This window comes from Topomyia yanbarensis, chromosome 3 (genome assembly GCF_030247195.1).
Source record: "Topomyia yanbarensis strain Yona2022 chromosome 3, ASM3024719v1, whole genome shotgun sequence".
Lineage (NCBI taxonomy): Eukaryota > Metazoa > Arthropoda > Insecta > Diptera > Culicidae > Topomyia > Topomyia yanbarensis.
The window spans coordinates 107,496,755-107,518,305 of NC_080672.1; the positions used below are offsets into that span (position 1 = coordinate 107,496,755).

Here is a 21,551-nt window from a genome sequence, read left to right on the forward strand (position 1 = left end):
CGGTTCCATGAGCGGTTGACGTTGGACCACGGCAAAGGAGCTAGAAGAAAACCGAGACCGGAGAACAAAAAGACGGAGGGAAAGGTGAAGCGGATGATTAAAGCAAATCCCAACGTCTCAAGCCGTGATTTGGCTAAAAAGATCGGCATGTCGCAGAGCTACGTCCAGAATGCAAAGAATAGAGCTGGACTACATACATACAAGGTACAGAACTTCCCAAACTGCGATGAGCGGCAACAATCGATGGCTAAAACTCGGGCACGGAAGCTCTACGAGAAGATGCTGACAAGATATGGCTGCTGTGTAATATAAAAGCCGATTTTAAGCATATTCCGGGGTTGGAGTTTTTCACCGACAAGAGCAAGTTCTATGTGGACGACAAATTTAAGAAGAAGAAAATATCGAAGTTCGCCTCCAAATATCTCATTTGGCAGGCCATCTGCTCTTGCGGACTGAGCAGTGAGCTTTTCGTGACAAAGGGCACAGTAAATGGCAAGATCTACAAATCTGAGTACCTCGAGAAGCGCCTTTTGCCGTTCTTGCAGCAGCACGACGAAGCTCCGCTATTTTGGCCAGATGTGGCATCATGCCACTATTCTAAAAGTGTCCTGGAGTGGCATGAGGCCAATTCTGTCCATTTTGTTCCAAAGGACATGAATCCGCCAAACTGTCCGGAGCTGCGCCCGGTGGACCAGAACTGGGCAATGATGAAGCGGGAACTTCGGAAGAGCAAGAAGACAGTCAAAGACGAGAAGGACATGTTAAGAAAATGGAAAAAACTGAGAAACTGGTACCAGATGACACTGTACAGACTTTCATGGAGGGCATCAAGCGAAAATGCGTTCAATTTTACACTCAAGGATTAACTTTTCTTTTGATTTTTGAAGTAAATATATGTATAAAACTACCCAAAAATTTTGGTTTGATTTTGAACATTATAAGAAAATTGGCATGACATTTTCGGTGTCGCAATAATTTCGTGTTCGCCCTTTAGAGGGGATCATGGTATCGAACGTTACTGAAAAATTCTCATTTGATCAAATTTATTCCAGTGATCAAAGATACCCGGTTTTACGGTAGCAATGTACAGATAAAAAGATATTATTTGAAGTTTGATGTGTTACAAAACATCGCAGTGGAATTTCATCCTCTAAACATTTCGGCAGACTCTATAGACACATTCCAGCGTTAGGGGACAACGTTTGCACGCATCGTGCAACTGTTAACAGCTCGTCGTTTGAAAAATCCTACGATGTGCGCTCAAAAAACTTAATTGAATACTTTAAAAGTCCTAACACAACGTTAATGTTATGGGTTAGATGTTTTTCAGGTTGTCCTTTCATTATGAGAGGTGAAAATGTCGCGTTAGGGGACAACAGCGCAAAAATTGATTTTCCAACCGACACTTGTATTTATCAAAAAACCTGCTCTGTTTCAAACTTTGGAGCATCTATTTGTTCTAGAAATTTGATCATCGTTAGTCACAGAACAATACTGTATACTTAGATTTTCGAGTTTTTAGGAAATTTTTTTCACGACCGCTGCGAACACTGCGTTAGGGGACAACACCAAAATGAACACAAACGGTCGCATATGAAGTGTTGTCCCCTAACGCGACTGAAGAATTTGTTGAAGCTCAAACAAAGCGATGTATATCACCTCTAAACCTGTAAATAACTCAAAATAAAGATTTGAAACGCCAAACCAGATGTATTTCTAGTTTCACCTTCATGTGTTTTATTATGAAATAAAATTAATATGAAATGAGAACAGGACATACCGCATACCACAGTGTGGCCCGGTATAGAAGAGATTATAGACCACAATCGCCACTTTCTAATGGATCGAAAAAGGTGGTTTCAAGTAGTTTTGGTAACCTAATATAATATTGACTGACATAGGAAAATATATGAAATAAAATTAACTGTTTCTTAGGTTTCTTTTTATTTTGTTCACCAACTAAGTTTTTTCATGTAAGTTTAGTGGACTGACTTTGTTTTTTGACCTTATAAAATCTTGAAAATAAAATTGACTGGTGATTAGGGCAGATGAAATACGTCATAGGGTTGTTCAATATTTATTTTCTTGTTACGTTACAAATACACAAATTTGACTCTGAAGCAATTCAACAAAGGAAAGACTGTCAAACGATTATACTCAGTCGAGCAGTTATTATATTTACATATTGTATATAATGTTGTCGCGAAATACGAGTAATACGGTTGAAAAAAAAATTTCGAAAGAGAATATCGCCCTTCCAGTTCATCCTCTGGCGTTTGCACAACTGTTTCTACTCATAGCTCTGCAAGACGACACTTATTAGTGATGATTGCGGAAATTAATCAAAATGTAGCCGTTTTACGCAATTTTTGGAAAAGAAGGGTAAGATCCAGCTTTTCGAAAATTTTGATATATTAGAGTACAAAAAAATTCGTTAAGAAATTTCACACAATTGCGGTCTTATGTCATTGAATTATCTAAATAATAGAAAACTGGAGAATTTCGTAAAATTGTATCTTTTATTAGCGAATTCTAAGAAATGCGTATCCTCAGGATAACAATTTGAATTTAAAGCGCTATAAAACATCAAAAAACTGCATTAAACTACGATGTTTGGTTCATGTTGAAGAAAATCTATCCCGAAAAGTTAGTTCCAAGTGGTCAATAATTATCCCGCTAATTTGAAAGAATGTGACGACGAGTGAGTGTTATTCCCTATGGTATTCTAAAGCGTTCCATTCTATATCTTTGAAATCACTTCGAACTCTGTTCTGAAATTGTTGATATATCCTTAGATAGTTTATTTACTGATATATACAATAAAAAACTTGATAATTTTTCGATATTATAAGGCCTCCCCCTTAATGGAACCCCCCCCTCCTCTCTCCGACCCTGAGACCACCCATGACACTGCATGGCTGCGGCATTGCTGAAATAGGTTGGTTATATCTTTTATGTCCATATACTGTTCTGTAGGCTCTCAAAGTAACTCTGCAGAAGGATTTATCGTATTGCAACGGAAAGCGTTAGGAGACAACACTTCAGTGCACCCCTCTGAAAGAACGATTCCAAAGCTTGTTATATACAAATAGCACATTTTTAGAAAGGTATTGATGAGTACTAATAGCTTCTGAAAAGATTTCATAGATAACGTGCTTTGTTTTCGTGAAAAATTGAAAAAACATGATATTTGCGTTAGGGGACAACGCAAAAATGGTCAATTTTTGCCCCCCTTTTATCCGACGATCAATTCATTCAATAAATCTGCGTCCGAAGATAAAATCTTTGTACAATATGTGAACAATAAAATGGAATTTAAGATTATTTCAAATAAATTTTTATTACAAACCTGTCGGTGTGGTACAGAAAAATCAATTTAATTATTAAAAACGAGTCATAAATGTATTACTGGTTTTCATCGACCACCGTCATAAAATTCTTTTAAAAAATTTCTATATATCTATGATTTTGGAGCCTTAAACCTATACCAACATATTTCAGAACAACTTTTACTTATATTAGCAGATTTATTTTTATGAGGTAAGCGATACAAGTGCGTGGAATGTGTCTATAGCTCATTTCACAACATAATATCAATGCTTATGATGGCGCAAATGTTTTACCTGAGGGGGGCTCGACCGTATGAATTTGATTGAATTGCACATCTGACTCTGTGCAATTCAATCAAAGCCATCTTTAAAGTTGTAAAACAAGTTCAATCGGTTCAAACAGGTTTATTTTCTGCATTACCACTTTGCCACAGGCATGCAATTAGCACCGCACAAATCCAGTTTCATCTGCAATTAAAATCAACAAGCATCGATGACCAAGAAACTCGCCTAGTACAGCTAGATAAATTCAACGGAAGCATGCTGAAACGTCATTTTGAATGGTGAAATACGATCGAAAAATGAAATCAAAAATACCTGATCGAGTATTTAGCACATTAGCATTCGATCTGGACCATCGCACCGACACAATTAAAGAGTGAGGTTCATTGTGAGTCGAGCCCCCTACGGAATGAAACTAGATTGGTTAACAACTGGTTCTAAAACGGTGTTTGTGCATCAACGTCACTGCATTCGCCACACGTGCTTCAAACTATACCAAAGCGCAGTGTGCACAAGTGTGGGTAGAAGGTTTGGCCCCCAACCAACAGCATCGTCGTTTACGCAAGTAGGCAGTAGGCGTCGTGCAATAACCATATGTTTTATGCTCGATAATAATCATGAACACCATTTCGAGCAAACCATTTATCGTGTTCAACATGACGTGTTTCGCTGTGTTCGTACGAAGCCGTGAATGAGAAAATTTTGTTCAGCTAAAAATTTCCCCGTTCCCCGCTGACTCGCACTGAATGAACACCGCACCAGGCATTGCATCAGCCAACGGATCCACTCGACATCGACAAGTTAGATATCGCAGCAGACGTTGACGTCATTTCAAACTGTACGAAGTTCAATTTGAGCAAACCACGCGTTAGTGAAGGTAACGTTTTCGAACGTGGATACGCCTAAAATCGAAACGTGACAAGTCGAAGTGTGTTTGATAAAAAGTGAAGGCCAGCTACCAAGACAGCGAGCACAGTCTACTACTAGGAAATAAAGCGCGAAAAAAATTGCAAACTAGCGTGACGGAGGATAATGAACGCGAAACGTCACTTCGACCGCTAGCACACATGTGTAGCTCCGATGTTGGCCGTCCGCGGAGTAGTCGTGCTGTACATCTTTTTAGTCGTGCTGTACATCTTTCATCATTCGGACGTTCGCCCTAGGATACGGAGTTTTCTCTTACAGTTGGATAGTCTTATCCAGTAACCGGGACAAAAGCATAGTGAACACCCACGACGGAGTGTTTCAGTGCGGGACAAAAAAACGTGACGTGCAACAAGTGGTGTGAAAGCATAGCGAATATTAACATCCAGTGTCAGTATCAGCGATACTGAAAACAAGCAACGTTGCTGCGAAGAGTTAGACAACTGACTTGTGTCATCCGCAAAATGTCAACCTCCAGGTAAGAATCGACTTCAAGTTATTCAAAGATAATCATTAATCATTGCACAACAAACCATTTCAACTTCTCCCATTTATCGACAAAGAGAGTTTTCGACAAGGGTAGTGACAGTTACATCATAGTTGAAAAATGCAGATTGCAAATAACTGGCCCTTATTGATACAGAGACCTGTATGATTTGACTTGGGTACGTGATGTAAATTGGCAGTGCATACTGGAGGTTCAAATGTTCCGGATCTGCAGTATTTTTATACCGTTATTACGCAAAATTGGCTGAAATATCTGTACGGCTTTTTCAGCCATCGTATTTTTTTTTGTATCGTAAGATTTTCGGTGACGCCGTCGACCTCTAAATCTGCGGCGAATGTCAAATTAGTTTACATCTAAATATATATATGTAGGTAGCCGACGCTACCGTTAGCTAAAGGAGTAGCTTAGCTATCTGTCTGTCTGTCTGGCTGGTTTTTTTTTATTGATACGACTACAGTATGTAGATACATTTGCCTTCGGGGAAGGGAAAAAAATGTTGCGTGTAGTGCGCTTGACCACACATACCCAGCTAGACGAGGGGGTGTGTTTGGAAAAAACCGTGCGTGCTAGCGTGTGACATATCATTTATGTATAATTTGCTAGGGTTGAATTACATCGTCCCGATAGAGAAGCACTTCGTTAGGTATGACTTGAAAATGATTATTACAAATAAATTTTATTACAAACCTGTCGGTGTGGTACAGAAAAATCAATTCAATTATTAAAAACGAGTCATAAATGTATTACTGGTTTTCATCGACCACCGTCATAAAATTCTTTTAAAAATTTTCTATATATCTATGATTTTGGAGCCACTTCGTTAGGTATGACTTGAAAATGATTATTACATATTTTATTCAGCTGGTTTATTTGATCAGGCACGTTTGCGTTAGCTTGATGATGCCAATTTTATTGCTTTACAATTTAAATTTGGTACATCTAGGGGATTGCAATATGGAGGTATTTGAAATTTTATTAATCATTTTATATTATTACTAGGAGGAAAAACTTATAGGATATCTTAAAACTAAGAATACAGATCGATCTACTTAGATATTTTAGTAAAACAATAGGTGACAATTAAAGATCGATAATTAAATCAGCAAATAAGACAATGGAAAACACTTTTCAGCTTTTTGTAAGTGAGGCAAATACTTCAACGCACAGACTTTCTCAAGGGAAATTAATTCCACCATAATAGTAACAGATACCGGGTCAGGAGCATGGAAAAAGGCGCCGGCAACGATGACAGGGAAGAGAAGACGATCACAAGCTTGCAGCTTTATGGAATTCGGAAGATCACTACCAGGATATGAACCTGAACGCAGGCTTGCAGCGGGTGGCATTTGCCACAGAAGCAGTGGATAGCAAACTTCTGAAAAAATAGAAACAGAAAAGAGAACTAAACGTGGAATTTTATCTTGCTACTTGGAATGGAAACTTTTTTCTCTGTTCTGCTACCTGTTGAGTGTTTTCCACTGAACGAGAGACGTTTATTACTGATATTTTGTTTACTACGTAAGCCTTGTATAGCTAGTTGAAAATATGATTTTGAAGCATAAAATCAACATTACTCGGATGTACGTACATTTATTTCAGTGACTAAAATTTGAACAAACGAAAAATAATGTATTGCGTGAGTACCATCGTGTTTTATGGTTACTTTTAGCATTTGTCGTTTGTGCTTGGAATTTGACAAAACAGGAATACATTTGATAGGAGTCTTCACTGAGTGCCTGTAGAGTGTGATGCAAAAGAACTAGCGCTACACAGCACGGCTAATCATACAATATGGGTCGGCAAAACTATGTTGGAAATATTCATAGAGTATATACAGAACAACTAGATTAGGATTCCCGAGCAGAGTCTGAAAACAAATTGAGAACTAAACTTGATGTTGTGATGTAGTAGGGAATGATTGCTCAGGTTGTTATCATTTTGGTCGTTTTAACGGTTAAAAGATCAAAATCGAAAGCAGAAAAATTGCACTATGACATCAAACAGAAAACTATTTATGCTATCAGTGAAAGCAAATTGAAAACACTTTGAGATAGTGAAATATTTCATTGATAACAAAATAAGTAATCAATTTGATGTTTGTCAAAGAAATAGAAACAAACATTTTTTTCTAAAAATGTAAGCACATCAAAATGAGATCAAAATATGATGTCATATCTGAAAAAGTTTAAACTGATATCAAAATAAGATTTCAATTTGATGCTTGATATCAAAATATCTTGTCTATTTGCTGTAATTTTGATGTTGGACTTTGCTCGGGTTGTCGCTGGTTTTCTATTGTTTTCGCTTCGAAACATGTTTGTTTTGTTTTCAGTTTATATCTGTCAATGTTCCGCACGTCTCTCTGGTAAAGGGCTTTGGTCCACATTCTTGGTACACGCGGAAAAATTTGGCTTGTTTGTAACAACAAGCTGTTTAGTTGATGTTCAAATTGGTAAAATGCAGAGTTTGCATATTTTCATTTCCGTCTCGTTTATATTGATGTGATGTTTATGCATTCAAAACTTGCATTAAATTTATTGCAGAATAAGCGAGAGGCAAACAGTAAAATTATGAGAAATTTCCTATGAATATTTCCATGTGGCATACTATCATAATTTTGATTTACGGCATTGCGATTTCAATATTTTTCATATGATATTTATATGTGACAGATAATTTTTATGTGCTGCTACAAACTGAAAAAAAATCATTTTTTTTTTAATTCGTTTATTTGACACAGCTCATAGCGGTAGCTTAATGGAGCCGTGGATCTTTTATATTTTTATTTTTTACAATACATGTAAAAATAAAAATACAAACAAGAATTAATTAATTGGATCTCGTGCGCGCAACTTTTTATTGCGAGCGGAGACCTTTTTTCGCGAGGTATGTTGGCAAACAGCGTCAGGGGGGTCATTTAATTCTCTCTTGTTTTTCACGTCCCGGTCGAAGCTGGCTTGGTGTCCGGGATCAGATGTTCTCCCTTGCTTCTTGCACTTATTGTTGATCAGTGTAAATCCGTCGTCATTGTTACTGCATTCGTTGCCGATGTTGCTTACAGTTGCTTTTGGGGTGCTGGATGATTCTTTTGCGGTTGTCATAATGGTCTGAACAGCTGCCACAAATTTGGCCACCGTTTGTGGTTCAGGCATTGGTATTGAAAACTCTGTTTTAGGTTGGTTTGCCGTAGATGAGTTGGCAATCGGTTGAGATGCATTTTCCTCTGCATCTTCCGCGCAAGGTTGTCCATGATGAGCTGTCTGATTACAATACTTGCACGTAGGAGTTTGCCCCTCATGGGTGCAGAGCGTAGTTTGCATAATTGTAATTCCGTGAGTTTTGAGTTTTATTTCCAAGTAGGAGGGAATAGGCCTTTCAACCCGCATCCTCACTACAAAAACGCCGTTAGGAGTACCCGGGAAGAAGTTTCTCCAAGTATCAGGTGTAACGGATTCTACTTCCCCGTATTGAGACATGCATTTTGCAATTGGCTCAGGAGGGGTACGATGTGATAGGTCATATAACCTTACATCTATATAATCATTCTCAATATATAGGGGAATCTTAATTTCAACGTTGTCACTTTCAACCACGTGTTTTAAGTTGTTTTTCAAAACGAAACGCTCGGCTTGCGCTAACGTGTTGAATGATATTAACACTACATTGCGAAGATGATGATACTGAAGGTACAAGACTTCCGCAAGCCTAAGTTGCATTTTTACCTTTAGAAGGTATTCCACTTCACTAAAACTCGGTCGTTTTAAACAAAATTTAAAGTCAACGACCGCAGCGTTGGGTCGGAGTAGAGTTTTTTTTTTCAACTTTACTCATGATGACAAGAATAATCCGAAATTTCCTTTGTTCTCGATACAATGCACACTAGATCGAGAGTCCTGTTGTTCACTTGGCTCGATTGTACGTCTGACTGCGGCAGAAGTAGAAAGCAGACTCGAAAAAAAAGAAAAAAAAAAGTCATGTGTGAAATCAATAGATTTAATATAGCGATTTTGATTTGTGTAAATTTTTGACTGTTATTGTTATAAAATGAAAGAGTTTGTATATGCCGCTCAAAGAAATGAAAACTTATCAAAATTCAATACAGGTTTAGACAATTGATAATTTGTGCATTCTAATTAATGAATATACACCAGCCACCAATGGCCATTGTTTTGCTAGCTAGCTATAACGCACAAAAAAGTTTAGTCGCTATGAAACGACGATAGATTTTTTTTTCTTTTTTCTATTTGGCCCATTTGACAGGTATATACCGGGATCAAAACAATAATATTCCTACCACTGATTCCAGCGACAATCCTTATCTAGTGTTCTGTATCTACTATTCATAGTGAAGTTCAATATTAATTCTTCAAACGGGCTAATGAAATTTTTGTAAGGAAAGTTATTTCGCTCATTATTCCGCTGCCGAGCTGGATTTCATGAAAAATGCGCTTGAATCCACATCTTTACCCTTGGTAGAATCAATTTCAAATGTTTTCTGTGTTGAAATTATAACAAATTAAGAGAAATCAGCAAAACAAAAGTTTGTTTACAAATCTTATTAGCTCTATTCAAAAGTTGATATGGAGTTATTAAACGTCTTGTGTTTACTATGAGTGAAATGTTGCTTTGCAAGGACAGATTGCTGTAAATCCTGCATTCCCATTACATAGTATGAAATGCTATGTATAACGATAAGGGGCACAACGCATATGACAAAGTCGAGAAAACGACACTTTTTTGTTTCGGATTTGCGTTGGTTTCTTCCGGTCTATAATGTTCTTATATATTTTGCCTTTCTCACATAGAAAGATTATACAATCAGTCCAAAAATCGTCGACATGATCCCGGTCGGTAGGGCCCATTGACACATACCGTTCGACTCAGTTAGTCGAGATTGGAAAAAGTTTGTATGCGTTTGTATGTTTTTTTTAACTTGATGGTAAAGCTTATACGACGACCCAGCACATGTTCAGTAGTTAGACCATACTACCTCGTCCATCGTGTGCCAGAGTGAGGGACTCTGAACAGAAAGGAGAACTCCTCTAACATCCACCAAGGAGGAGATGCCGGCATTTCGTTACGGACAACTCGGATTAGTCCCCGACGGTGAAGCTTTCCTACTCCGACGAAGAGTTCACCGGCAGTGGAAGATCTTCCAAAACCGATGCTACCAGGACAGGTGCCGATTCTGGGTGGAGGGCTTCAGTTCACAGGAGCCCCGACGACCAGTTGTCGGCGATACTCCCCGATCTACTCGAACTAGTCCTCGGCGGTAGGCCTAGTCTCCTCCGACGGAGAAATTTCCCGGCGTCAAAAGTTCTCTCGAAACCGTTATCACGATTCTGGTCAGTTAGTTGCCAAGGTCAGTCTTACGATTCCGGGGGGAGGATGCCTTCCGGTTCTCAGGTGCCTCGAATACCTATCGTCGACGATGCGTGCGCTCAGTCTTGTTCCCGGCTGTGGATCTAGCCTAGTTCGGTCGCGCCCTCTGGTCTCTTTTATCTTCCTTCAGCAGATTGACTTATCGAGTGCCATGGTCGGTCCGGCGATTCCGTTTGGAGTGTAACTTCCAGTTCATCGGTGCCTCGACGACCCGCAGCCCTCTACTGCTACGTTGCAAGTCGTTGCGCCTCTTGCCATCTTCGTTGCAACGCTGACATGATCTGAACGACTGTTCTGTTCATCGCATCCTATTTTGCTTTGTCCTCCCAAATTCTTTGTTACGTCCTCACTGACGTTTTGCTCGTGCTCGAATCACGGGAATTCGAAGACCACGTGCTCAGGCGTTTCCTCTGCATCATCGCACGCGATGCAACACGGCGATCTCGCCTGGCCAAACCTATAAAGATGCTTCTAGAATCAGCCATGGCCAGACAAAATGTGTCATGTGGAAGTTCACTTCACCGTGTATTCCGTTCACCTACAACGACTTGCATGGAATTAGTCGATTTTTCGGCGTTATCTCACTGATATTACCACTTGCTTAAGGTATCAACTTGGGCTCATTTACGGTCTCCTCTCGTGCCTCGATCCCTATAACACTTGCCATGATGTGTTCCGTTTCGTCTGAAGTGTAATCACCCATACAGGTCCTGCGTATCCGATCGCTGATGTGGAGACACTCGCCAGTAGTCGCTTTTTATTGTTGCTGCGCGCCGAATTGTTGGGCATGATCCGAGATAGCGCGGAGCTCACTTTTACGACCCTCCCGTATGCGTAGCTAGTCTATCATCATTCTCAGCTGTTTAACTTTCGGCTTTGAGTAGATGACATACTCTTCGACCGAAATTCTTGCCTGCTGCACTGCCTTTCGGTTGCTTATCAAAACCATCTCGGTGTTGTTGGGAGCTAACGCCAGCTCTTCTCGCGCATCCAGTCTTTCACAGCATCGTTTACGTTTTTTACGTCCAGCGTCACCACTCTGCAGAAACAGGACGGCCCGGTTTAAGCGTGACCGCCAATCATTCCAGTTGGCCTGGGTTCAATTCCAGCCGAGGTCGTTGAGATTTTTCTGAGGTGAAAAAATCTGTAGTCACGTCGTCCTTCGGAAGGGAAGTAAAGCCGTTGGTCCCCGGTCCATTAGTTGATGGATCGATATCTAATCCAGATAGTGGAATCGCCTCTCTGGCGTCGGTAATGAAGAAGTAGAATCCAACTACTATACTTACTAACTAATATCCTCCTCCCGTGATACTTGTGGAGTGCGCAGTAGTATATACGGCCTCTAGCAAATGCAAGTATCGGACTATCATTCCTTCCGCGATCTACGTTCGGGCCTGGTTGGTACCGGTATTGATCAATAAACGCTAGGATTACCAGGAGTTGCACATTGAAAGATGTTTCGCTACTTCCAAGCATAATTATCTACTGATTCCCTGTGCAACTTCAGCTAGTCCAGATCGATAACGGAGTAGCAGTCAGGGGTGGTCGCACAAGCTCAAGCTCCAGCGTCACATCTTGACAGAAACGGTTTCTTCTTCTTTTGCTTCTGCGCAGCGTCCATAGTGTCTACGACCTTTCGTATGGCGTCCACAGTGGATCTACCGGAAGCCTAACTGTATATTGGATAGGGCATTCTCTTCCTTCGTGTAGGGGAGCCCGGGGCCAGTTGGCGGTTGGGGTAAGTTGGCGGAGTCCCCCGGAGACCTCAAGTAATGTGAAACGCATTATCCAATGTGTTTTTGTTGTTAAACATTTTGTTTTGTAGAAGCTGTGGGTAATATAGTGTTTTTGAGCATAATTTGCAAATTTTCTTAATTTTAAACATTTTGTGTTATTTAAGGTGGTTTTCAATATATTTTTCGATAATGCGTGAAAAGAGCTTTCAGTATCCGTATAGATATTACACCTCCATACACAAAAGTATTTTTTTAAATCCTTTTTTATAAAAAGTGCGGTTGGGGTAAGTTGGCGGTGACGCACACGGGGCAAGTTGGCAGTACTATTTACAGTGCAAAAATAGTCATAAAATATTTTCATTTCTCGAACTCCAAAGTAAGAGAAACTTTTTCTTGTGTCTCTCGTCAATGCAGGGGACAATTATTTCGACCAATTGCCTGAAGAATTTCCAAAATTTGCTTTTAAATATGGAGTTCGCGTCGAAGTCAAAATGATGGGGTATTGAGACTGAAATATAATGAAAAGTGTCGAATAATATAAAGTTTTATTGAAAAGACAATCGGCACATTTCATAAAGACCACTGATGTAATCGAATTTCCATTTGATTGCTTATTTTTTGGCATTCCGCCATCTTACCCCACACATACCGCCAACTTACCCCGGGGCTGGAGTAAGTTGGCGGCTTTTCCGCGTCACAATTTTTTTTCTCTAGAAATAAAGACAACGTATGAAACATTTTCATGCAATTCAGAGATGTTGCCAACAGTCTGCTCTTTCTATTTTGCAAGATCTACCAAAATCAAAACGGTAAAAAATGAAAACTGAAAACACCGCCAACTAGCCCCGGTCTCCCCTATGTTGTTTCCAGTAGGCATATCGGTCTGTATGCTGAAGGATCTCCAGGGGGCTTGTTTAGCTTCGGCAACAACACCTTTTGTCGCTTTCAGATGTCGGGGAAGTTACTATCGTTGATACACATTTGTTACGCGGTCCCAAACATATCCGGGTTCGATAGGATTGTTGTTTTCAGAGCTACGTTGGGGATACCGTCTGGTCCCGGGATTTTCTTGGTTCTCAAAGCTTTCGCCACCACTATCAGCTCCTCGTTGGTTACCCCAGCTTCATCTTCGTAATCGTGGGCAACCACGCCGTCGGTTCATGCTATGGCAATAGTGCTTCTACGATGACACTCATCCTCTCCGGGAAGTTGTCCGTTCGAATAGCTACGGCCAATGCGGTATGAGTAGGTGTTCAAGTTTTTCGCTATTCGGGTTTTGCTTTCAAAAATTGAATCCAATCGAACATTGCCTATCCTTATAACATTGGACGTGCTGCCATACAATTCCGTGGCATAGGTTGCCGAAAATGTTATTTTTCTCTCCGCAGTTCTCTTTCTGGAGCTTTTTTGATCTTAACCGTAAAGAAAAGATTTTCAACATACACTTCACTCCTTTTTAATTTTTATTCCCCCCAAATGTACATATTATGAAAATGAGATCCTTCATAAAAAATTTTAATACACCATTATATTTAGCACTCAAATGTATGATGTAGTATTCTTAATTTTCAATCTCGCTAGATGATTCTTTTACAATAGTTAATTTAAAAAAATCAGCGCGCTCATTAGAAATTCCACGAAGATCGGTCTGAAAATATTTAAAATCGTGAGCGACCACCCTAGATTCCTCTGAAACCTTACATGTTTAATCGGAATGGAAGACTAAACATTTTCCACAATCAGTAAGATTATTTTGACTCAAGAGCAATTTTTTAAAAGGGCGTATACATTGCGACGGCCAAAAATTTCAAAAATTTTTGTTCGATTATTGTATTTTATACAGCAAAACTTTCTAAGAAAGAGTTACTGGAAATGAATATTCCTGCACGAAAATAATATACACTGAAAAAAAATGTTGTGTCGTTTTTCACATAATCAAAAATTTGTGTTGAAAATCTAAATTGCTTACAAACCATTTTTTCTTATTTTTATTTTGCCAACAAAAACCTAATGAGAAAAGAAATATTCCGAATGTGATTGTATGATGGAGAACTTAGCGGCAAATATTTTTTTCTAACAATGATTTTATACATGTTTTTAAATTTCATACTAATTTACATTCTAAATTGTAATTTTATTACACAATATAATTTTAAGTATCGTTTTGAATCAAAATGCATTTAACAAAAATCTTTCAAAATGCGATAGTTTTCGAGTTATTTGGATTTTTTTTCGAACGAAAAAAGTTAATTCGTGTGATTAAGCCCCTTTTTAAAGTTATTCGTTACCCCATCATAAAATATCAAAATTCTAATGTTTATTGTTTTAGAGACGTGAAAAAAAAATTTTCAGTGTATTTGGAAGCTTTATATAAAAAAGTTTTCCAGCAAAAACTTTTGACATATTCTTTTAATTCATACTATTCGCAGTCAAAAATATGATTTTCCTTTTTGAATATCTAAATGCCTTTTTAAATCAAAATGCTCCTAGCAAAATTTTAATTTTGTTTTAACAATACAACTATTTTATTTTATTACGACTTTTTCACAAGTTATTCGCGTCTCTCCATCAACAACAATAAGCTTTTCAAATATGAAAAAAAAAACAAAAATATGATCGAACTATACCCTAATAAACATCTTATGATTCAAGAGCCTAACGACCTGTTCAGGCTATCATCCAAACAATATGTGGAATCGTAGAATATTGCAAAAATTGAAAATATTTAAGTAGCACTTCAACAGACATAAATATAAAATTTTACCAAAATCAGATATTTTTGAAAAAAATCAAAAATCGCCACCAGTAGGGAGCGTTTTAATAAGCCCACTTCGAAAAAATGGTCCTAATACCCTAACCACAGATAACAGACGTTTAGGCTAGAATTCAATTTCTTCAAAAATCTGTGTAAACGTTCGATTTGATAAACGTTGAAAATCCGTGTTTCACTATTGCCATCTGCGCAACTGTTTGCTGTTCGTGTGTGACAGCTGCACTCTAACTGCATTGTATTGATCACTGCGCCATCTACAAACGTTTGCCAAACGTATTTCAGACGTCTGATTTATCCGGAATCTCAGTAGCGGGTATTTACACGAGCCTAAACGTCTGTTATCTGTGCCCTAACCTTCTTTTTGAGAGGTGTTCCCGATGACTTTTTTGACATAATGTCAATTATTACAGAATGACCTTCAGAGATGACATTTTAAATTTTCCAATAGTCGATTCAAAAGATTTTGAACATCTTTGATTGATTATTTTGCTCAGCCGGCCACTCATTAGTATACCAGATACAACAAGTCATGTAATATCATAATTAACGAGATAATGGTCTCTTTCGATGTAACTGCTTTATTGGGTTTAACGTTTAGAATTCATCTCATCAGCAAATGACAGCCGTTTTGACCGCCATATACATAGATCTTAACTCCGAAAATGGAAAGACGACTTGTGTTCACATAAATCGTCGGTTGTTTATGGTAATCGAAATTAGAGAAATGTCACTTATGTCATGACTTGACATTGAAATACCGATCTAAATTGTCGTTTCTACCAAAAACTTTGCTTACATTGGACTTTTTGTCTGGAAGCTGTCAAAATAGTAATAACATAAGAAGAAGCGAAGTGAGGTAACATCCTTATCTAACTCGCCTATGCATGGTAGAACATTGTTTAACATTCCATTAAAAACTGTTATAAACAAAGTGCGCTCCAATGGATATAATCTACATTCTTCGTGTCTATCTAAACTATTCATGGCAAAGGCAAAGTATGTTGCCAGAATTCTGGAGGCACGACTTCTATATCTATTTCTTTTATCAATAAAGCAAGAGAGTAAATTTAAAAAATCAGACATATTCGGAAACTAAAAAGCAGTTTTTTCCACATCATATGTGAACGGTAACCGCAATGACTCTCGGTCACTTCACGGGGAACCACCCATTAAAATTCTTAGTTACTTAGTTACTTCAATTCTTATCAAGCTAGTTACAATCTTCAAGTAACGTAACGTATTCCAAACTCGAATCGGCAACGCTGTTGTCAATCAGTTTCAATAATTAGGTTTGTTCCAGTACACGAAAGTCACTCCCTGTTGCTCCGGAGCAAAAAATTCTTGCTCCTTTTCACTCCGATTTGCTACCAGAAGAAGAAAAAGAAAAGAAGATAATACAGGAACGATTTTCTCCCTGTTTTCTCCGGAGTACTTCCAGTTTCTCCTGGTACTGGAACAAACCTATTTTGCCACAAACACTCGGTTAAGTGCGGCATGTTATGCCTAATTGCCCTTACAACTACACTTCGGAATGTAGACATGCAGGTAAACACAAAACAAAACCACGCTCAAGGAAACGCCTTACCTCCTGCTCACCTCTTCGTGGGTTCCGGCAACCGAACGAACGAAACGTGATTCATGATAATAAGGAATGAACCTCTCTGATAGCTATTTGTATTACAAAATGTACAACAGTCAGAGACAGGGAACGGTTACTAGAGCCGTATCGAGCACGCGTCATTTTACAGAATGAACCTCAACCGAACGGTTTGCCGAAGGAGGAAATTTTCTCTGGTAGTGGTGTAATGCACCTCCCATCACCCACCGTTCGAAGCTCGGTAGATGGTAAACATCCCCAAAAAAACGCACGTGCTGGTTAGGTTTGTTGTTTTCCTTCTGGCTTCCCATAAAGTGCGTCATCAACCACCGTCGGTTCGATGAATTCCGTGAATCATTTATGTATCCACCAAAGGCAATAACTGTGCTTGTTGACCGATCGTCGCGACGCGATGCTTATATCAATCGATGAAAGTCGCCAACTCATTGTGGTTTGTGTGTGCAACACACAGACTAGTTTCGAAGCGAAAGACTGATGGGAGCCGAAAAAGTTATTTTTGCGGGTATTTTTTTGAATACGTCTTGACCTGTTTTTTTTGCTAATTTGAGACAGCAGTGAAGGTTATTTTGATTTAGTTGATTCCTAGAGAAATTTACTAGACGAATTATTAAACGCTTCGTCCATCAACACAGGCTTGTTTATTGGCACAAATTTCGATGGAGTCCCATGGTTGTTTATATCAAAGAATGCATGCGAGAAATTGAACGGACACACGTACGTCTATTGCGTTGTTTAGAAGATATGTTTAAAAATCGCCTGTTTTATTATTTAGAGGTCATTCATGAGATTAATTGAACTTCCTATTCAATTGGAGTACCACGTATGTGGAATCGATATTTTATTTGTTCATTGTCATTGGATATTGGAACTGGAAGTATATACAGGGGCATCAGTAGGAATCGATGTGGACAATTTCGGTATTTTCGTTTTTTGTCATGAAATATTTATTCAGTACACCGGCTGACCAACGAACTGTGCGCCTAAGCATGGCGAACGATTATGCTGCGATAATGAAAGGTGTGGGATTACAGTGAAAATCCGTTTTTATCATCCTCTTGGTGAATTTTAGGCTAATAAAACGGAGACACTGATAAAATCGGGACAAATATTTTCCTTTCTTTTTAATAAACCGAAACTCTTAAAATATTCGTCTTTAGTCCCTAGATATAGCCTCATAACCTTTTCTGATTATTTAGTTTAAATTTTTCTTTTTAAGAACAATTAAATTTTTTATTTTTACATATTTTGGATCTCTAAGATAAGAAAAATATGCTCAAGAAAGGATTTACTCGAATTCAACTTGGTTTGTCTGCTAGAGCCCATCAAACTACCAACTATCAATTCTCATATAAGGCTGATAAAATCGAGCCAAAAAGCTGATAAAATCGGGGGTAAGCTAAATCGGGGGTTGATAAAATCGGGTTTTCACTTCAGTGGGTTAGCGTAAATTTGGAAGCCGTGTGGTGTCCGGCGGGCTGAAATCTTTTTGCACTATTTCAACCAAGAATAGAACCTCTGGGAACTGCTCCCATGTCGTAAGAGGCGACTAACAACATGCTAGGAGTTCCTAGGCCGAGGTTTTGTTCCGTACCGAAGACTTAATCTGGGCGGACCTTAAGGTTTTCCATATTACCCTCTTTCCAGTCTGTATTTAGTGAATCACTGACATATACCTTTTCTGATTCGCCTTTTTTGATTGTGTACCAACGTTTTAAGTTTCTTCTGGCGGTTGTATATTAGCCGTAAATGACGAAATCTAATTCTACACTAAGTAACAGAATATATTAATATACCGGCACTTCCACGCCAAGGTTTAACTTCCAAAGCTTTGGCTTAAAAACCGTTTTTAAAAAATGGAAACTTTCATGCAGGAAATTTATTGAATTGGCCTAAGATGGAGCTGTCGAATTTCACAAAAAGCTTTTTATGTTGCAAGTGATCTGTAGTTGTGTTAAATTAGGTATTTTTTTATTATATTTGGAACCGTCTACCGACAAATCTACATTTACGAATACCTCCAAAAGTGACTTCTTGAGGTCTCATGAAGGCCTGACACTAGCTTTATGATACTTTTGCTTTTCTAAACAGTAATAAAAATCTCAACATTCAAGAACTTCACTTTGTCAGAAAATGTAGGGCCATCGGAAGCTAAAACTTCGTAAAATCGCACTCCTGGTCCTTTTTTCAGTGCAGTACTCTACGTCACTCGTTCAAATTTGCACCGCTCTTATGGTAGTCGGTATTTGCTAGTATTACTGTTCTCCCATCCATTCTGGTAGTCAAACGGTGGGATAGCAAAATTCTTACAAGTTTCCTATCTCATGCCTCCACGCGATTCTAAGTCTATTGATGCCATTTGGTCCTTAGACCGCAGAATGAGAGGGTGCGAACAGAATGAGAGGGTGCGAACAGATCTAGTCGAGAAAACATTGCCGTAAAAATGAATAGTTGATCGGAAATTAGCCCCAATACGACTAATCTGACTAGTATCTATGAACACGGCTCAATACGTATTGAAAATTCGCCGCGTCTGTTTTTATGAACCTAATTTAAAGCTCCGTTATTGCTAACAAGCCCGTGCATCAGATTAACAATCCTTTATATTTCCCTTCAGTGTTCGGTATTATCGCTCGTATACTTGTATTCCACAAACAATCCGATATGGAAAATAAGAAATACTTTCCTTGATTTATAACATCTCGCGCTATTTTTGCCAGTATAATATGCTGTCACTTGGTAGTTTTCAAGCCAATAAATATATCGTAGAGAAGAAGTAGCGAGTTCTGTCCAAATACTGTTGCAATAAATAGTGATCCGGCCCATTACGCAGATAAGATTAGCTTTTCCAGGCAATACTCCCACGATCGGCTGTGTGGAGTTCAAATTGTTTTTGTTTAGGGAACATAGTATACTCTCGGTAGCCGGCTGCCCAGAGTTTAAAAATAACCAAAAACTAAACAAGATCATCTCTTTTTCGAGTGATCGTGCACTCGAAGACTAACTAAACAACTACCTAATAAAATATGCTTTACAGGTCGCATCGTTTGCTTGGAGCGAATCCTAGACCTGATACCCTTCCAAACCACCAACTCCGCGACACCTATGGAAGAGTCTGATGAATCGTCGTCCTTCCGTTAAGTAGGTGGAGCATCAACACTTCCTGTCTACCTTATCCTTTATCCTTCCCCGTGAACGATGGAGATGGGGGCGGCCGGCAATGATGGCTATCATGCTGTTGAGGTTTTAATATGGGTCGGATTGGTATGAATTCCTACTTACCACTTCCTAAGCAACTCTTATTAGATAATCAGCAGTCAAACATGATGAAGTCAGTGTGCAATCCGCCAAAATCATCGTCACAACGCAACGCAACGCAACGCAACGCAACGCAACGCAGTGGGTTAGCGTAAATTTGGTGTCTAATGAAGTGCAAAATTCCGAAGAATCGAGGTTTAAAGGGGAATTCTTTGACTTATTAAAAAAAATCGTGGCCCATTCATTTTTTTTCAAAAGTTGATTCATTTGATTCAATCGGGATTAAGTGGCCTATTTTTATTTCATATTTTTCTATAACTCCATTGAAGGGAATCAAGCTTTATCTTGAACCGTTCCAAAGTTTAATTTTAGAACATGAAAAAACTGTTCTAAAAAAATATTTCCCAATTATGTGATAAGGTTAAGTTATTTAGTTTTAGTTGACATTTCAAATTCCTGCAAAATCTTAACCGCTGTGCACTGTCAACCATAATTTTACACGCTGGCGCCATCGTGTCGCCTTGTACAGCTTCACCATTTCGATAGTGTGACGCGACACTAGATTCAATATACAACCATCATGATTAATCGCAAAGGAAAATGTGCTAATATTGTAAGTCTTTCCCAAAATCCTTATCTTTTCCTTGCGGGTTTGTGCGCCGAATTGCACGTCTATTTAATTTGCAGTTATGTGACCGAATCGTTTAGACGTTTTTGTACACTTTCCCACAATCGTATTTCTAATAGAATACTAACTCGTCGAAGTGCTAGACACCCTCGGCATTGACAATACAACAATACATTAATTTGTCCTTCAGAAGGCAACCGCAGAAGCACCCAGCGCAAAATGCTTCAGTTCACTATCTTCGTTGTATGTAGTTTGTTTTCCAAATAATCACGCTGACCAGCCAATTGAGCTGAAGTATCATGCTACTAAAATATGCTTCATAATTTCCAGTAATGAAAACGACACCGAGAGGTCATTTTGCAAACCAAATCTGCCCACAAACTCGCTATGATCTCCATTATTTTTACATTATCTTATCCACGCAGCCCGTATCTAAATAAGCTGAATTGGTTGGAGTGTCTGCGAGGAAGCCGGGTAAAACATTTCGCCACTTAGGTATATGTATATATTTATAAAACAATCGTCAACCGACACTGCGGAGAAAGAACTCGCCCGCTAAATCCGTAACGAATTACATATCATCACTTATTTCCCGTCGCAGAATAAGTGGATTTCTCTTGATTGCCCCCCCCCCCCCCCCCTCACAGCGCCCGAACGTTTGTTTCAATTGTTTCAGATGTGTAGCGAGCACACTCATTCCAATCCCTAGTACAATCAGCTTAGTGTTAATGTTGACGGCGCAAATTGTGACGTTTGTTTAGTGGGAGATTTTTTATCCGTCGTGTTTTACGCGAGTTCAACGAATTCTGCCGACCTTACCGAGGCGGCGTTTGTTGGGATTCAAATCAGATAGAAACGATCCACGTCACGATAGCTCATATACCTGTATAGTATGTCTGCCGAAAATAGATGCTGCTGTTCAATTACGCTCAACTATTTGCGCGCCAGAATTCGTCGTGCCAGCCAGGGCGGAAGCATCCGACTATCAATGCACTACCCACGTCAACTGGTGCTTTTCTTGCCTTCCCCGGTGGGTGAGGGGATTCAAGAATACCAAAACTTTTTATTGGTGTAGGTAGTTTGTGTTACCAATTACAGTCGAACTAATTTACACGA

General features: G+C 38.9%; 1 protein-coding gene across 2 annotated transcripts in view; it reads left to right on the forward strand.

Annotated features, from left to right (window-relative positions):
* The first annotated feature begins 4,734 nt into the window (after positions 1-4,734).
* The window catches only part of LOC131692619 (trehalase-like), a 146,568-nt gene continuing 129,751 nt past the window's right edge, over positions 4,735-21,551 (forward strand). For both annotated transcript variants that reach the window (XR_009306032.1, XR_009306034.1), the window contains exon 1: positions 4,735-5,013. The gene's annotated coding sequence lies outside the window, so the exon portion shown is untranslated. The remainder of the gene's footprint in view (positions 5,014-21,551) is intronic.